This window comes from Grammomys surdaster, unplaced genomic scaffold (assembly GCF_004785775.1).
Source record: "Grammomys surdaster isolate TR1022 unplaced genomic scaffold, NIH_TR_1.0 843, whole genome shotgun sequence".
In the NCBI taxonomy this organism is placed as follows: Eukaryota; Metazoa; Chordata; class Mammalia; order Rodentia; family Muridae; genus Grammomys; species Grammomys surdaster.
This window is the reverse complement of record NW_021605262.1, coordinates 1,373,686-1,393,919: the sequence shown is the minus strand read 5'-3', so window position 1 is coordinate 1,393,919 and position 20,234 is coordinate 1,373,686.

Below are 20,234 nucleotides of genomic sequence, written 5' to 3'. Positions count from 1 at the left end.
CTCTCTCTCTCTCTCTCTCTCTCTCTCTCTCTCTCTCTCTCTCTCTCGCACGTACTTCCATTCAGTCCCCCCCCACTCATATACATTCAGTCACACACACACACACACACACACACACACACACACAGAGAGAGAGAGAGAGAGAGAGAGAGAGAGAGAGAGAGAGAGAGGAGAGAGAGAGAGAGAGTAATACATGTGTGTGCAGATGTGTTCCTCAGTACAATGACCAGGCCAGCTCAGTCAGTCAACAGGTTCTCCATCGCAGGAGTGAGGATTAAAAAGAAAGAAGACAATTAAACAACATTGCAGCATGACCCCAGTCAATTCTGAGACTGAAGGCGGGTTTATTTTTTTCCCAATTTTCTTTTATATCATTTTAATTACATGCAAGTATTCAGGTCAGTTCCAGGTTGAGGAACTAACAATACAATAAACACAAATAGTCAAGGAACAAGCAAGGCAATAAGCAAAGTACTGTGATCACCCCTGTGATCACTGTTTCTAAGGGCTCAACAGGATGATTCAAATATCTGAGCCTACTTCCCTGTCCTAGCCCAAAGTCATATTCATATCTGAAGCCTATTTCCTTGTTCTAGCCTAAGATTTAGATTCCTGACTGAAATTACTTCTCTGTTTTAGCCCAAAGTCAGATTCCTGCCAGAAGCCCATTTCCTTGTCCTTGGCCAACGTCAGATTCTTGCCAAGGGGCCCCAAAAGCTCTCCTCAGTACAAGTGCCTGTGGAGGCCATAGGCTTATTTCAGGATGTTTTTTTCAGCTACTTATGGTACTGGCTGATTTTGTGTGTCAACTCGACACAAACTAGTTATCACAGAGAAAGGAGCCTCCTTTGAGGAAATGCCTCCATGAGATCCAGCTGGAAGGCATTTTCTCAATTAGTGATCAAGTGGGGAGGGCCCAGCCCATTGTGGGTGGTGCTATCCCTGGGCCATTAGTCCTGGGTTCTATAAGCTGAGCAAGCCAGGGGAAACAAGCCAGTAAGCAGGACCCTCCATGGCCTGGCCATCAGCTCCTGCCTCCAGGTTCCTGCCCTGTGTGAGTTCCAGTCCTGACTTCCTTTGGTGATGAATAGCAATGTGGAAGTGTAAGCTGAATAAATCCTTTCCTTCCCAATTTGCTTCATGGTCATGATGTTTGTGCAGGAATAGAGCCCCTGAGTAAGACATAGTGGGGTATTCCTGTGACAATCTGACCATATTTTGGGGAAGATTGTGGAAAGACTTTGGAACTTTGGGCTAGCTGTGAGATGTTCTCTAGGAGCTTAGAAGATAATGTTGAGAACAGTGCAGAAGATAGAGGCTTGACTTGTGGAATTTCAGAGGGAAGAATGAAGACTCTTATCAGGGCCGTTGCTGTTTTGATTGTGAAGATTCTGTGGTTTTTGTTAGCTGGGGCTGAAGAATCAGCTGTGATTGACAAGTTACCAGAGCTAGTAAAGCAAAACTTTTGTGTTATTGGAACTATTGATGTTGGTTATCTGGAGCTAAGAAATTAGCAGTGATTGAGAATAGGCCATCATCACTGAGGTGAAATCTGGGAAGTGTTTCCTGAGAATACACAGAGGCTGTGTTCGAGAGGCAGCCACGGTTGTACTTCATGCTGGCAGCCTGACTTGATAATGTGTAAGAGTCACCCAGGTGGTACTGGTTTTGAAACATGAAGGGATAGCAGCTAAGGCTTGACACTGTGCGAGGCCAGGAGAGGCCATTGGTGAAGGTGCAGCCTCAGTGGCACTTGAAGGCCCAGGACTGAAAGGGTCATGCAGAGAAGCTGAGGCTTAGCACCATGAAAAGAGCCTATGAGAGGCTATTTGTGAAATCGTAGTCCAGTTGCAGCAGAAGACAGCAGTGTTTTGGAGATGCTGGCACCATGAGATGATAACCAAGAACAGCAGCAGCAGTGGAGTACCACAGGCAGCTGGAGCCTAGAAGACAAGCTATATACTACAAATGACAGAGCTGGAGAAGTGACCCAAGCCCTTGGAGGAGCCCAGGGGATTGTGAGTGGATCTCAGATGTTGGAAGGTTAGAGTTTGACTTTGCTTTTGATTGTGACTGTACCCTGATATTTTTTCCCTCTTGAAGTAATAAAGTATTTTAGTGGAGCCCACTGTTAGGAGACTTTGATTTGTAAAAGACTTTGAATTTCAAACGAGATTGGCTATTTTAAAGGGATTGAAATTTTAATGTCTGAATTTGTAAAGACTGTGGGACTTTTAAAGTTATTTAGATCTTGGGGATGAATAAGAAAGTAAGGGTTCAGGCTTAATAGTGATGTGTTTGTGTGTCAAGTTGACAAGGGGTCAGTTGTACTGGCTGGTTTTGTGTGTCAACTTGACACAAGCTGGAGTTATCACAGAAAGGAGCCTCCCTTGTGGAAATGCCTCCATGAGATCCAGCTGGAAGGCATTTTCTCAATTAGTGATCAAGGGGAGAGGGCCCAGCCCACTGTAGGTGGCGCCATTCCTGTCTACTAGTCCTCGGTTCTATAAGAAAGCAAGCTGAAAAAGCCAGGGGAAGCAAGCCAGTAAGCAACACGTTCCATGGCCTCTGCATCAGCTCCTGCCTCCAAGTTCCTGCCCTGTGTGAGTTCCTGCCCTGACTTCCTTTGGTGATGAACAGCAGTGTGGAAATGTAAGCTGAATAAACCCTTTCCTCCCCAACCTTCTTCTTGGTCATGATGTTTTGTGAAGGAATAGAAACCCTGACTATGACACTTACTTACCTTAAGTTGTTGACACAGGATTCTTCCCCGCCCCTCTCTCTCTCTCTCTTTCTTCCTCCCTCCCTCCCTCCCTCCTCCCCCTCTCTCTCACTGAACCTGGATCTTGCTGTTTGAGCTAGGCTGACAGGCCACAGAGCCCCAAGATCCTCCTGCTTCCTTGACTAGGGTTACTCATGACTGAGCTTTCTCATGGGTGCTGAAGACCAGAGTTTAGCTCCTCTCATTTGTGAGTGGGCCCTTGGCCCATCAAACACATCTCCAGACACATAAAGGGATTCTCTCAAGGACTAATGGCTAGTCTTTCTCTCTGCACTTGGTGTATAGAGGACCCAGAGATGTCTGCTTTGCTAAAACACTTCATTGCCATCTCAACACTGACTGCTCGCTCTCAGCAGTGTGTGTCCTTCTCCGGGTGTCCTTCCCAGTGTCCCAGACACTTTATTAGGACTAATTTCTGACTAATTGTTCTGCTTTGTCATTGACTGCTTTGGTAAGTAAAAGCAATACGCATTAATGGAATTCCTTTGCATTTAATTGCTGAATTACTGTTTTAACTGAGGTCACAAATCATTTTGGCAAATATACATTGTTATGCTTTTTATTGCCAACGAATCAGGAAATTAAATTAATGATTAAATTGATTAACTCTGACTAACGATGATAATTGGTACTGGCTGCTTTGGTCTTCTGATGAATGAAAAGCCCATCTTCCCGCTTGCCTAGGTTTCATCATAATATTGTTCATACTCAATGTAAGAAGAGAAAACAAACACAGATGATCCCCACAAGGGATGCTCCCAAACCACCCACTTTCACAGGCTACAAGCTGACTCTAGACATATATTCCTTTGCTCCATGTCTATTTTATTCATGATTCTTAATAACTGAGGAATCACAATGAAAACATCTTATAAAATGGGACTTTCCTGCTAAATCCAATCAGTGACCTATTTTTAAAAATCCTCATGCCATTAAGACAGGGCCCAAGATGTATTTGTTTATCTCAAATTGAACATGGTTAGAGCATTCTGACTGACTTACCAGGACATGCTGACAAACCCATGTCTTAGGGGCCATGCCCTTCAGCAGTCTTCCAACTCTGAAGTCTTCCGGGGCCTTCCTTCAGGAAGGAGCACATCCCTCAGGATGCAGACTGGCACCTGGAGCTGGATGCCCCTTCTCCAGTCTCCCATCTCTCCCATGTACTCTGCCTCTACTTCTCTAGGGGTCCTCTCACCCAAGCTTCTAGAACACAGGTTGGAAGTGTCCCATCCCCACCTCTACAAACTTGTGCAAGTAGCCATTGTGTAGCTCCCGGTTTTCCTCCACAGATAGGGAACCCAGCAGCTCTTCCAGAGGGACATCTTCCTCTCACTGTTGCTTCCAGGAAATCAGATGCCCAGATGTCTCTGGGTAGCTCCCTAGACCAAGGAACCTTACAAAGTCAGTTTTGTTGTCAAACTGAGCCAGTTCCCTGTGTGATGGTCCAGGTACCTGTTCTAACTTTATGCGACTAGGAAATTCTCATCTAAAAAGGCATGGATGGACAGCCATCTTAACTCAAACTTTTCCTTTCACAAAACTTTGAAGGGGAAAGAGTCACTTCCCAGACGTGAAAGCCAGAACCTGAATAATAAACAAGATGGTTAAAGAACCTCTGTGTGAAATTCATGATTTCATATATATTTACATGTGTATTTATAAATACAGGGTGACATCTATGTATGTGATTTAATAATACTTTCTTAAAAGATTTTCATATGTGTATACAATGTCCTTTGACATTTCATAGTCAACCTCCCAACTCCCCCTGGACTTCACCCCAACACATCCCTCTAACATTAGGTCTTCCATAGATGGATGGATGGATGGATGGATGGATGGATGGATGGATAGACAGATGATGGATAGATAGATAGATAGATGAATAGATGATGGATAGATAGCTATATACATACAAAGATACATAGATACAAGATGGATAGGTAGATGATACATAGATAGATGGATAGAGGATGGATGGATGGACAGATTGATAGATGACTAGATAGATAGATAGATAGATAGATAGATAGATAGACTCACTGATACATGCATATGCACACACACCAGTGAGTACAGTTACCACAGAAGAGAAGCTTGGACATAGATATGAATGGCAGAAACATTAGAACAAGCCTGTCCTGAGGCTGTGGACAGATGTGAACTCTGGGCTGTGAAAGTTCCAGTTGGCTACATGCCAAGATCAGGCAGAAGAATCTGAGGCAAGAGCAATTGTTTCTAGTGTAGAGCAGGACCCTTCCTACCACATCCCTGCCCTGGCCACTGAAGAAGGACTCGCTCTCACATCCTTATCCTGGCCACTGAAACCAAACCTTCCCACTACATTTCTACCCTGGCTACTGAAGCAGGGTGCTACAGAGTTCCTCCATGCATGCATTTCTTCCCCAAACAATTGGAAACAACTTCAAAAAGGGTGATTATTCACTCAGTAACCAAACAGACCAATCCACACTTCAGAAGTAGACAGAGACTAAGTAGCCAGGGGGAAGTCATAGGCCTTGATGGAGAACACAACATTGCTGTTTATAACTGAATAAAAGCATGTGACACCGCAGGGAAGGGGGTGGGGACCTAGGGATGGCAAATTGTATGGGAACAGAGCTTACTGCCAAAGACAACTCCATCCCAAGCTGGGGAATAGATGTGCTCAGATTAGTGGGCCATCATAGCCCCTCCTTGGGTCTTAATAAACCCATCTTGAAATGGTTTGTGTTCTTTTTAATCTCCTATTATCAAAGAGAACTTCAAGTATTCATGGGAAGGCCACAGCTGAAGAAGATTACATGACTTCAGATCCAGCCAGACAAAAGTGGACTAAGAAAGCCCTGTGGGGAAGGGACACAGAACAGAATGAGGGAAAATCACTCTCAGAGGAAAGAAGGCAGCTTAATGTGCTTACAGGGCTGCCCGGGGTGTGACGGAGACCACGTTTTCAGCCGTGTATGATGTCTGGCCATCCTTGATCTCCTGTGTTACAACAGACGCTGTCAGATTGGATGAGCACATATCCTATGCTGTCTTAGCAAAAAGCAATCTCGGTTTTCTTTGGTGTAGCCACTGGTCAGGTGGTCTGTGCTCCTGTAAACAGCTTCTCCCCCATGCTGCTATCTTCAGCACTGATGAACCAGTGCACCATACTCAGACATTAACTGAAAGTAGAAAGGAGTCCCCGGGGACTAGTTGGATACAAAAGGGAATTAGGGGGCATGGGGAGGGAACCAGAGAGGGTAATGAGAAATGAATATGGTCAAAGTACATTATATGTTTATGAAAATATCATTATGAAACTGTTATGTATAATTAATGTACAGAAGCAATATATACTATGAAACACATTTTTAAATAACCTGAGCAGGCCCATAGGTTAAACTCCTTATGCTCTCACAGAGGACCCAAAGGTTTCCAGCATCTGAGAGAGACAGCTCACCTGTAACTCCACTTCCAGGGACATCCAAAGCCTCTGGCCTCCGCAGGCACCTGCATACATGCACACAGCCACATTCAGACACATGCAAATAATTTTTTTAAATATTAAGTAGTCATCACAGGAAATATCTCAGAAGATAGGAAATGGCTCCTCTCTCTGCCCTGACAACATATCTGGGCCAGCTGTTTCCAAAGCTACCTGTATGTGACAGTCATGAGCACAACTTCAAAACCCACTCACATCAGGTCCCACAGTGTCTTTGCTGTGGGGCACGGCTGGGATCTGAAGCCCACAGATTTTGATGTGGAGTCAAATCTGTAAACCACTCTTCTAAGCAAGTCTTCTTTTATTACTTCTTTTTATTTTATGAATGTCGGTGAGCCAGGATACATGTGAGGCCTTGAAGAGCCTGTGGAAATGGTGGTGGTAGCAGAGGACATGTGTGCAGCTTGGCAGAGGCTGTGGTGATGGCAGTGACAGGGGACAGATCAACCCTCTCAAGCCTATTGTGCTCTTTAGAGACGTTAACATCAGCCAAGCCAGAAGACACTTCTGGATATCCCAATCCCAGTTACAAGTAAAGACTGAAGCAGATGGTAGCTCTGCTGCCTGCTCAAGATTCCAGACTAGGGAGAGTGAGGGCAAGGTACCAAATTCCAAAGATAGTATGAAGGTTCACATACACACACACACACACACACACACACACACCCCTGGGAATATTTCCCACGGGCTACTCATCTGTATCTTTTATAACATCCCTTTTTAATGTCATAAATGGATTATGGAAATACTTCCCTGGGTTATGTGAGGCTTCTAAGCAAGTTATTGATCCAGGCTGTACGTCTTAAACTGTAGCCAATGGATCAGAAGAAAATCTAGAAGCTGGAGAGTTAATGTTGTCTGAAATGACAGAATGCTTGACCCGGGATGTCTGCGGTAACCCTGTCTGTATTTGGTTGAATGGTTTGGAGGACATCTCTCATACATTCTGTTTCAAGAAACTAAATAAATCTTGTCTTTCCTTGTGCTTTATTTGGAAATCCCCTGTGAAGATTCAAATCTCCCATGAACCATCTCTCTTCCAAAGGCATCTGGTCCACGGAAGGAAGCCAGGTCCCCCCAGATGATTACAAGTGTCCTGAATGACATTGGGGTCAGGTGACAGCCTGTGGAAGCTGTGGACGCACCTCACCCTGAGGAGCTGCAGGAGCTGACATCAGTGAATTCCAGGTATAGGGGAAGGGTGGGACTGGCTCCCAGCTGCTGTGTTCCCCCCACCCCCACTGCCACTGCAGACATTCAGAAGTTTCGTGGCTGTCCTGTTAGGGTTTTAAATCATTCCATGCACCAATTTCCTTTCTGTCTGCTTCGTAGGTGTCTTCCCAGTTAGCTCCTAGCTGGTTGAGCCTTCTATAAAGAACACTGTAAAAAAAAAAAAAAAGAAGTCCGGAAGAGACTGCCGAGTGGGTTTCTCTCTTTCCAGAGGAGAGGGTAGTTGAAGACAGAATATGCTTTATCCACATACCTTTGTATCTAGTGAGACTATCACCTATGATGGAGGACCTTGCTGTTTGTTCATGAAACCTCATCGGCCCTCTGCATATCATCAACAGCAAGAATGGTTATTTCCACTCCTCTGGGGAAAGTTTCACTTTTCAAGTAGAAAGTGACTTCATATCTTTGGCTTAAAGCAACACACTTCTCCACCCCTGAGAAAATGAATTCCTTAACCTGCAACTGGGCATCGTGCCCAGTACGTTATGACGTGTCCTATAGCATGAGCCCTGTCTGCGCAGGCGCAGCAGCGTGGGGAAAGGCTTAATGCTGTGATGTTTCAGTCAGCTGTGGTTTTCAAAGGTCGCTCTGAGTAACCCCAAGAGCTGCATCGAAGTAAATTGCAAGATGCACACACACAGAGCTGTTACATGGTGACAGCCCTCTCAAAGCTCGGCCAAGAGAAGAGACTGCTCACAAATGTGCTGAATGAGAAGACTATTTACTTAAGAGCGCTATCAGTCGCTGTGCAGACACATTACCTCTCAGGTAACATGGATGGGAGGTGGGGGATGGGGGGTTGACATCACGCATGATTTGAAACTCTCAAGAGATGGACAAAAAAGTGACCAACAGCACTGTCCACCTCTGCTCCTTACAGACACAGCATCGGCAGTGACAGGGAAGCAGGGGGGTGGGGCTGGGGGCGGGGCAGGGGTGGATCAAGGCAAGAAGACCAGGAAGCAAACGTTTCAACAACTGTGGAAAGTTTAAAACGTGATGATGACTCAGAACAGTATACTGTAGCCTCAGAGTCAAAGAAAAAGAAAAAGAAAAAGAAAAAGAATAGACAGAGTAGCAGCAGCACACATAATTAAACAGGCGCAGAAGCACATCAGCTAACAGGAGCTGAGACACAGGCCAACCTCAGTGTGATGGTTTGTATATGCTCCACCAAAAGGCACTATTAGAAAGTGTGGTCCTGTCGGAGTAGGTGTGGCCTTGTTGAAGTAGGTGTGTCACTGTGGGTGTGGGCTTTAAGACCTTCATCCTAGCTGCCTGGGAGTCACTATTCTTCTAGCACCTTCAGATGAAGATGTAGAACTCTCAGCTCTGCCTACACCATGCCTGCCTGGACGCTGCCATGTTCCCACCTTGATGATAATGGACTGAACCTCTGAACCTGTAAGCCAGCCCCAGTTAAATGTTGTCCTTATAAGAGTTGCCTTGGTCATAAATTTTCAACCCACATTCTCACACCTAAGCCCCTTAACGGTCCCGACACCGGTGGCATTATGGTTTCCACTGTGATCGAAGAGGCCGAGACAAAGAGTTTATATAATGTGTCCAGAGTTATGAGATGAGTAAGAATGGATCTGGAAGCTGAAACTCATACCCAGGCAATCTGACTTCAATTTCATGCCATACTCAGGAAAAGAGGGTGAAAAGCCATGTGTGGAATCTGAGAGAAGTTGTGGATGTCGTGAGTAAGCAGAGAAGGAAAACAACCAAAACAAATATGGTGGGGGGGGGGGGAATACGCACGTTGAAATTCTAGTTATAGAATATATGTTTGTTTTTATGAGTTGTTTCATCAGATGTTGGTGAACACAGAGAGGAAGTGTCTCAGACTTTTCGTCTGAAGATAAATCCTATAGGTCAATGGGTGAGAATATAGGTAATGGGTGTATGTGAAAGTGGATGGAGAGTGGGTGGGTATATGGTGGAGAGATGAGTTTACAGACGATAAATGATGGCTAGGTTGTAGACAGATGGGCGGGTAAAAAGAGGCTGCTCCACCTAGGGATCCTTTCCATCGGCAGACATCAAACCCAGACACTACTGCTGATGCTAAGGAGCTCTTGCTGACAGGAGCCTGGTATAGCTGTCCCCTGAGAGGCTCTGCCAGAGTCTGACCAATACAGATGCAAATGTTCACAGCCTGTCATCCGACTGAGCCTGGGGACTCCAATGTAGGTGTTAGGGAAAGGACTGAAGGAACTGAAGGGGTTTGCAACCCCATAGGAAAAACAACAATATCAACCAAGGAGACCCTCCTCCCCCACCCCACAAGCTCCCAGGGACTAGACCACCAACCAAAGAGTACACATGGAGGGACCCATGGGAGGGGAGTTCCTTGGTTTGTGAAGGCTTGATATCCCAGGGTAGGAAAATTCTAACGCAGTGAGTCAGAAGTGAGTGTGTGTGTGTGTGGTGGTGGTGGGGGGAACACCCTCATAGAGGCAGAGGGAGATGGGATAGGGGGTTTACAGAGGGGGAGACTGGACAGGGGGATAACATTTGAAATGTAAGTAAATAAAATAACCAATAAAAAAAAGAAAAAGAAAAATAGCAAAATAAAGTTATTTTCCTAAAACCCACCTGTTTGGGTCTCCTTCCCCGTGGTTGTGAGCAAATACCCTGACAAAAACAATGTGAGGAAGAAAGGTTTAGTTTGCTCCCACCTCCAGGTCCGTGATAGCAGGGAAGTGTGTTAGAAGGGATGTGAAGCAGCTAGTCACAGCCACAGCCAAGAGCAAAGAGAGTTAAACGAATGCATGCTTGTGTTCAGCTTGTTCTTGTAGGCAATCAGGAGTCCCCTGCAGGATGTATTGCTACCCACAGTGGGTGGGAAAATTCCCCATTGTCTTAGTTAGGGTTTCATCACTGTGAAGAGATACCTTGACCATGGTAAGGCTTAAAAAGGAAAACATTTAACTGGGGCTTCCTTGAGGTCTTAAGAGGTTTCGTTCAATAGCGTCATACTTCCTACATAGCATGGCACAGGATATACATTACTGCTCCAAAACATTGGGAAGGGAGAGCAGTGAGGAAATACTGAACCAAAGCAAGACACACACACACACACACACACACACACACACACACACACACACACACCACACACACACAATCTAAACAAACTCCAAACTCTACATCTCCATGTCTGATGTTCAAGTGCTCGTCAGACCTCCAACTCCTTTTAGTATTGCTAACTGCAATACACTTCTTTCTCTTGGGCTGTTTCCACTCCCTGTTAACAGCTTCCTCGTTAAGTACCCAAGGACTGTGATATCTACAACCTTGTGGGGTCTCCAAGGTAATCCAGGCTTTACCTGATAGTTTCACACAATGGCCTTTCTGGGCCTCCATTCAGGGACATCTCTGCCACATACCCCACCTCAGCAATTTTCCTTAGTCACAGAGGGAGATTCCATAACCCCTTTCTTCTATGCTTGACCCTAAAGCCAGAACTGCATGGCTGAGTTCTGCTGCTTGCTGGGACTGGAACATGACCCCCTCCTTTCATTGCATCTTTACCAGCTTTCTGTTGTGTTTGTTTGTTTGTTTGTTTGTTTGTTTTGGTTTTTCAAGACAGGGTTTCTCTGTGTAGTCCTGGCTGTCCTGGAACTCACTCTGGAGACCAGACTGGCCTCGAACTCAGAAATCCACCTGCCTTTGCCTCCCAAGTGCTGGGATTAAAGGTGTGCGCCACCACTGCCAGGCCAGCTTTCTGTTTCCAATGGCCTCCTTCAATGCCTAAGCTTGGATGTCCTGGAACATGCCCTGTACCAAGCTGAGTGTGAACTCAATTGAGTCCCGAGTACTGGGATTAAAGGTATGCACCACCATGCCTGGATAACTAAGCTATTCTTTAATTTCTTTTCACAAATGGGTGCCTAAGCTGGGTGAGGTCTTCCCCTGAGGTCAACACTGCCTTTATTCCATTTCTTAATCTGTTTATCTCCTTGAACACAGGACTTAGCTCCATTCCACTTCTTGGTGTCTCTTTTCTCCACAGTTTGTATTTTCCCTGGCTCAACTTGCTTCTTTTCATCAAAAACTTCCTCATAAGAGTGGCACTAGTAACCACAGGACAGTCTATACTAGAACTGTTTTGAGATTGTTCCTTACTAATACAGTTCATCTCAATCTAGTCCCTTTAGCCTCAGGCAGACTCTTCAGACAAGTGCAAAAAGAAGCCACATTCTTCACCAAACTATCTCAAGAATGATCTCTACTCAACATGCTAAAATTCTCCTCTGAAACTTCTTGAGCCAGGCCCCCACATTTCAAATAACCCTCAGCACCACTGTCTTCCATGTTCTTACTACTGTGGCCCCTTCAGCAGCTCTTAAAGCATTCCATGGCTTTCCTAGCACAAAGTTCCAAAGTCCAAATTCTTCCAAACAAAATCATGGTCAGGCCTATCACAGCAATGCCCCATTTCTGGTACCAACTTCTGTCTCAGGGTTTCATTGCTGTGAACAGACATCATGATCACGGCAACTCTTATGAACGAAAATATTTAATTGGGGCTTAGTCCATTACCATCATGGTGGGAAGCATGGCATTGTGCGGGCAGACATGGTGCTGGAGGAACCAAGAGTTCTACATCTTGATCTGCAGGCAGCAGGAGACTGTGTGCTACACTGGGCATAGCGTGAGTGCAGTAGACCTCAAAATCCAGCCCTCACAGTGACACACCTCCTTCAACAAAGCTACACCTCCTCCAACAAAGCTATACCTCCTCCAACAAGGCCACACCTCCTCCAACAAGGCCACACCTCCTCCAACAAGGCCACACCTCCTCCAACAAGGCCATACCTCCTCCAACAAGGCCACACCTCCTCCAACAAGGCCACCCCCCCTAATAGTGCCACTCCCAGGGCCAAACATTGAAACACATGAGTTTGTGGGGACCATACATATTCAAACCACCATACCCACACGAGTTTACACAGTCCTAAATGTATTCTACACAGTCCTTCAGTGAGACTCTTCCCAGGTGACTTCATAGTCTGTCAAGGTAAAATTTTAAGTTCAGCATCATATCACTCCCGTGCTCATTTTCCCTGATATAAATCCCATCAGTCCATATGTCTTCTCACAGACCCAGGATTCTCTGAACGCTGCATAAACAGGAGCCAGAGCATCGCGTATAATAGCAGAAGAAATTATACTAGCCAGCTAGACAATGTAACGCATCCTAAAGTCTTTTCAAATGGTGTGGGGTGTATGTGTGTTGTTAGACTTCAGTGCGCAGCTTAGAACAGATAACAGCAGACCAGACGGTTCCATGAGGGGGGTTTATTTAGGGAAGAGGGCAAAGGTGGGGGGGAGAGAAACAGAAGAAGATAGCGGAGAAAGAGGAGAAGTAAAGGCCGGCCATGACCACGTGGAGAGAGGGGGAAGGGAAGAGGGAAGGGAAGGGGGAAGGGTGAGAGGACAGAGAGAAGCTAGAGGCAAGAGAGTAAGAGAGTAAGAGAGTAAGAGAGAGACAAGGAGGCAAGCAGCCCTTTTTACAGTGGACAGGCCTACCTGGTTGTTGCCAGGTAACTGTGGGGAGGAGCATACCTGGGTGTTGCCAGATAATTGTGGAGGTGGAGTTTAGACAGAATGCTAACGTGTGTGTGTGTGTGTGTGTGTGTGTGTAGGGACAGGTGTGCGCTTAAAGAACAGCGCTGTGGGGAATTTTGTTTTACAGCTTTTGGAGATTGAACTTAAGTCACCAAACTCTGACAATAAGCACCTTTACCCGTTCCACTGGCCCCACATTCTACCTTTCTTAAAGTGATCAGTCTGAAAGGGTCGTAAGGGTAAAACTGAGAATCATTAGAATGGAATAAAATGTGCAGAAACAGAAGCTGGTAATTCAGCTGACTGAGGGGTGGATGACGTGCTGAGGCCTTTCGTGCCTCTAATCTATGAAGTAGTAGACCCCCTCCCCCTCGCAGCCATGCCTGCCTTCCCTCCCAATCACCTGCATCCAGAACTGCTGTGTGCACCTTCGCTTGTTCAGGTCCCTGAGTCTCCTGCACATGCTGTCAGCTCCAGAGGCTGTGTCCCTCTAAGGCCCAGAGTTAAGTAGTACCTAGCACAAAGTAGGTTATAAATCAGTAAGTGAAGAAATAATCTTTTATTCAGAAGAGGAGAATGGCTTGCAGTTAAAACCAAATAACGGATCAAGAAAGAAATCACAGAAGAAAAAACAGGTTTTCCAAAATTAAAGAATAGATCAGAAAATTTCCCAGAACTCAAAGCAGAAAGTTGAGTAGAAGAAAAGTTTAAGATAAGAGATGTCCAAAAAAAAAAAACCCTCCATATTTTCTAGAATTTCAGAAAGAGAAAGAAAAACAAAGTGGGAGAAACACAAAGAAAAATGACAAGAATTGTGGGGTAGCCTTCACCCGTTCTTCTCCACTCTGCTTAGGATACTGAAAGCTCACCTACATACAGGGACCTGTGCTGTGGCCTTCCACTGTGTCCTACCTGCCCAATAAGTGACAAACTTGGAAGCCAAAGTCAACACTTCAAACAGGAATGTCAGAGGGAGGCTGGGCCCCTGCACCTCCACGCCCACGCCATCCACAGTATCCACAGAGCACTGTCTGTTCTCACATCCCAGAGTGTTTTGCCTTTGCCTTGTCCTTCTGATATACTACTCCTGAATACGCATGGGAAATTGAAGTCTTCTTAACAAGTTGCTACAGGATAAATCTTGAAAAGAATTTAAATATAAATATAATAAACTTTTTAAAAATGTTAAACAATGAGAGAGAGAGAGAGAGAGAGAGAGAGAGAGAGAGAGAGAGAGGAGAGAGAGATTGAACAGTATCCAAAGGTTTTTCTTAACCAACCCTGTTCACTACCATAAACACTCCAAGTGATCCAAATGCTCACCAATGCAGTTGGGTAAGGAATATGGATGAGACAATATGCTCCACAGTTGTTTTTAAAAATGGACAAATAAGTCTTTTTCACAACTGACCTACGTGAGTAAACATCTGTTTCCTGCTGAGACCATAGATGCTAAATCATCAGTCTAGGTGGACCTAATAGGTGGCTTATGGAGGAACAGACTCATGAACAATGGCCCCGTCCAGTGGCCTCATATCATTTTCATGGTGCCAAGAATCCAGAATCTTACAGCTGCCAAAGAATGGATGAGTTTCCTACCCAGCACAAGTATGACATAGCGTCAGACATGCTGCTGGCTGCTCTTGGCATTTTTCTTTAACCTAGATTGGACCTAAGCCCAATCATCTCTCAAGTATAAGTGAAAATAAATGTAAATTTAGAAAAACAAATGCCCAGAAAGTGCCCATGCCTTTCTTAGGAAGTTACTTGAGGGTTCATGGCAGACCCAAGGGGATGAGGATGGTGAAAAACCAATCAGAGGGCATCCAACCCCAGGAGAAAACCCAGAGAGCATGCTATAGTCCGTCAAGAAATCTGCCCACTTTAATGGGAGTGGCCGTATCATGTTTAAAATAAGTCTTTTACATGATGTGATGGTTTGTATTGCTCGGCTCAGGGGTGGCATGATTAGAAGGTGTGGCACTGTTGGAATAGGTGTGTCACTGTGGGTGTGGGCTTTAAGACCCTCATCCTAGCTGCCTGGAAGCTAGTCTTGTAGAAGCCTTCAGATGAGGATGCTTAACTCTCAGCTCCTCCTACACCATGCCTGCCTGGATGCTGCTGTGCTCTTGCCTTGATGATAATGGACTGAATCTCTGAACCTGTAAGCCAACCTCAATTAAATGCTGTCCTTATAAGACTTGCCTTGGTCATGGTGTCTGTTCACAGTAGTAAAACTCTAACAAGACACATGAACCGAATGCATGATATTGAGAGCACAATGTAAAAGTCTATCTTTCTTGTCACTAATAGGGAAAAGGAGCTATCTAAAATACATAGAGAGATAATACAGGTCAAAACAAGAACAAAGATAAAAAGAGAGTACAGCTGTGATCAACTATACAAGATGAGAGGCAACCCCATCAGGCAGTGATGGACGACTCTAACCCCAGCACTGAAGAGAGGTAGACCGAGGAGCCCAAGTTCAAGGACACTCTCTGGTAAATAGTGAACGTGGGGTCACATAAGAAGACTTTGTCTCCAAAAAGAGGAGGGACTTCAATCCATTTATCATCAGATCTGCAATACTCTCTAATGTGTGCAGGATCTGAGGTCGTGACCTTGAACTGGCCAAGAAAGAAACACAAAGTTTGCACAGCACTCGGCCTGGTGCAATGAAATCTTCAGGGAGTCACGGTTATGCAAATGCTCTGTGAAGATTTGTAGCTTCTCATTTCAACTGAAAATATGAAAAAAACAGTAATTCCGGAATTAACTCCGAGTGTTATAAGCTTCGGCAATACAAAAATAAGGCAGAAATTAAGACTGAGAGGAGAAAAAGAAAGACTGGGCATGGTAGTACAGAAAACGAATGTCAGGAGTTGCCTATAAAAGTTGTCAAATCTGTTAATTTAGGGAGGGAGGCTTTAGAGCAGTAAATAACTCTTTGGGACAGTCAGCGCAAAGGTGGGTACTATTTGGGAAACTCCACAGCGCTAGAAGACAAGCGGTCTTAATGTAACAAACCTAGTGTTTAACGATAATTGTATCTGTATTGCTGGTTGCTACCAAACACCTATCTAAAATCACTTGAGGAAGAAAGAGCTAATTTGACACGCAGTTCTGAGTGCAGTCCATTATGGTAGGGCAGATCCGGCAACAGGAGTCTGAGGCAGGAGATCACATTGTGCACAGGGCTTGTGCAGTCAGGAAACAGTGATGTTCAGGCCAACTAGCCTTCCCGTTTTATGCTGTTGTGGATGGCCCTGGTGCTGTTTGTATTTTGATGTTAATTCTGCTTTCTCAGGAGTGGCTGTCTGGAATGAGGAATGAGTCATATACTCAGGTGACTTCTTGTGAACCCGCCCCCTAATGAATAAAGGAACCAATCACTGGGTGAGTAGGCGGGACTTCTGGGTTGGATGGAGGAAGAGAGGATGCAGGATGGGGATAGGGGCTTTGGGATAGGGACAGCGAGAGGACAAGATGTAGCTACTAGTGTCTCTCAGTTTAAATGGCGAATCTGCCAGGATTCATCACCAGAGGATTTAGATTTAATATGGTTTATAAGATTAGGATTCTAGTTGTTGTGCCCAGCAATTGAGTTACCAATGTTTCTGAACTAAGTTTGTGAGTGTTTTCCCTTCCTGCAGTGGTTCTACTGGGTTCCAGAGAGAAAGGTACGGTGGCAAAGGGTGGGTTTGCCAGATGTGTACCACAAAGGCCGTGGGGTGTTGAAGCATGGGTCTGGCATGGTAGCGACCTACCAGTGGGAACTTAGCAAGCTGGGTTGAGTGATTTTGGAGATCTGAGTCAAGAGTTTCCACAAGATGAGAATATGCCAGCCATTGTCCTCCGGTGCCTGCTAGCAATAGCGTGGATTCATTTTTTAAACATTTCCCACAACATATACAGTTAAGGACCAAGCAGGGAATGATGTCACCCATACTTAGGGTAGGTCTTCTCAGCTTTTTCATTCACCCAAGATAACCCCTCGTGTGTGTGTGTGTGTGTGTGTGTGTGTGTGTGTGTTCCTGGAGACTTGTCTCCTATGTAAGTCCAGATCCTGTCAAGTTGATAACACCAATCTTCAAAACTCCACCTCATGTCGGTGTGACACCCAAACTTCTAAGGCACAACTTTTCATGCTTGACTCCATAAGCTCTGAATCAGACAAAAATATATTCAACCTCAGGAGTCTCTAATAGCTTTTAACAAGACTCAGCACCATTCAAGACTACAAAATCCAAGTCTCACCCAAAACTCAAGGCAGCGTCTTAACTGTGAATTCCTGTAACCTCTATAACAAGTGACATGCTTCCTACATATGAGAGCACAAAGTAAACCATCCTGTCATAAAATAGAGAAATCTGAGCATCATAAGCAATGAACGGATCAAAGCAAGACCGAAGCTCAGCAAAGAAGAACTAACCCTGGGACTTCATGTCTGGCATCTTGGGCTCATGATGAAACTGGTTGGGCTCCAATGTGCTTAGGTAGCCCCATCCCTCAAGCTCTGTCATGACACAATACACACACAGTCTCCTTTTTAAACCAGCTTCACTTCATGCCTGCAGCTTTCCTCAGTGGCTGTTCCCTAGTTTGGCATCTCCAATATCATGGACTCTCCATTGGGACTTGGGCTTCATCTTCACATCTTCACACGGTGACCTCTCAGAATCTCTTCTCAGTGACTCTGACCCTGCCATACACTGTGGACTCAGTTGCTCTCCAAAGCCATGACATAAGACTCCAGGAGCACCTCAATCTTGTATCCCTCAAGCCTTCAAAAACACTCAACTAAGTGCTCATATTTTCTGGGTATGACACAACTCTAAAAACAATATAGATCTTGTTAGAACAGCTGGAAACCAAGAGTAATAATGTAATGATTTCAGCTTGGTATGACTGAAAGTGAATAGACTTCATCCTTTGCTAAGAGGAGTCAGTAGCTGATTCTGAGGTTAGGCGGTCGGGCAATTGCTGTGCACTTTGCCTGTCAAGTGCTCCTGCTAGCTGGAGATATAGCCAATCCACTTGGACCATGGCTGTATCTGCTGAACCTGGAGAAACACTTCCCTGGGTAGTTAAGTTGAAGGGATGGGTGACATGTCAGTCGCTTATCAGCCCATTCCCCCCCCCCTTTCAAATAAGTTTGCACTCTCACATGTTGAACCCTTTGATGGGTAGAGTCTTTCCCTCTGGGTAACTTAACGATTGTCCCTGTACAGAATAGAATATTTCTGTGTAACAGTCACAGTCCATTTTCTTGTAAACTTCTTTGATTATCCAAACCCTTTTCTTTATCTACAATCTGTACACTTTAAAATATTTTTCTATTGAACCTTTCCCCCCTTTTTATTATAGACCTAGGTAAGTGCGGTAAGAGTAGCCCTGTCACAGCCTGAAAGCATCCCTCTTCTGACATTCCCTCCCTAAATCAGTCCATTTTCGGTAAATTCAGATTCTGAGGACACAGCCGACATGCAGGTGATTGGTCAGAGTATCGCATGAATGACCCTGACCAAGTTCCTAATGGAGTCCTTGATCCCCTCTGCATCCTCCTGAGCCACGCCTCCTCCACTGTTCACACATCCCTTGACATTCTTGTCTTCCAAGCTCCCAACAGAATGGCCCATTAATGTTAACTTCCAGCTAAGGTTTTTCTGACCCAAAGTACAAAACTCTTCTACTTCAACCAAAAAACAGCTCCAAAAAGTCTAAGAAATGCATGCCCAAGGTTTGCAATACCTCCTCTACTCCGTGTGAGTTTCTGTTTCAATTATTTCCCTGTCAAAATAATAATCCAAAGCTTCCTGGGAAAGGAAGAGTTTATCTTACCTCCAAGTGCTAGGGTCCCATCCATCATGCCAGGGAGCCTGAGGTCACACTGCATCTCAGTCAGGAGACAGAACGGGGAATACCTGTGCCCCAATAGTGTTCTCTTTTTTATGCAATCCAGATCAAAGCCCAGCGACTGTTACTGCTCACATTTACGATGGTCCCTGTACATAATCTTGCCTAACTTAGGAGTAGGCTAACACCACTAACTATCACATAATGTATCAATACAGGCTGCTCAATGCTAAGATTAGGAGAAAAATGTTCTGTGACACGGAAAGGGTCTGTGAGTTTAATACTTTGTGCTCATATTTTCGGTGCATGACACAGCTCTAAAAACAATATAGGTCTTGTTAGAAGAGTCGCAAACCAAGAGTAATAAGGTAATGCCTTAAACCTAGTGTGAGTGAAAGTGAATAGACTTTATCCCTCGCTAAGGGGAGTCAGGAGCTAATTCTGAAGCTAGGTGGTCAGGCACTTGCTGTGCCCTTTGCTTGTCAAGTAGAGCAGTGTGTGAGGAGAGGCACCAGGGAGGACTTAAGGGCTTCATGTACACCTTGACCTATGACCTGGGTCTCAGTTATTTTCTAAAAGCTAGTGCGTCAAGGCACCCATGCCTGGTCCACTGTGTGGCAGTGTCTCTGTAACAGAAGACTTGCTGGCAGTATTGTTTTTCTGCCAGGTTTTCACCCTCCTCTGGGACTATCACCCACTATCAGGGCTCTCCATTTGCACAAGGTGCTCCCTGACACTGCATGTGAGAGGTCCGGTCACAGTCTTCAGCATCTACTTGCCCCAGGGTTGTTTGGATTCACCTGACATCCAGGAACCCAGACATTCGTTCACTTTCTCATTGACCCACTCGCCCACTCACTGTCAAGGGCACAGAGAGGGCCTCTGGGATCCAGCAGCTCACCTGTTCTGTCTCAGGGTATGGCAGGGCCCAGGCTATGGTGCCATCCCCTAGGTAACTGGCTGGGGGGTATGGACGGTCATCCAGGAGATGTTCTAGGGACATAGATACAGAGAGGTGATGTACACTGTACCAAATGCAGGCATAGAAACTCTTTGTGACAGGCAGAAAATGAGGTAGCCAATTAGGCTGGGAGAAGTAGGCTTAATAGAGACAAGGAACCAGGAGGGTGGGGTGGGTTAGCCAGAGAAGCAAGATCAATAGTATGTGGTGTGTGAGTGTATTGTGCATGCTTTCCTCTGTGCCCTTGGAGACACTCTCAAGGTCACACACAGCCAGACCCTGGGGGACATGCATCATCTGTAAGAATTGCCTAATGGCTGAGCCAC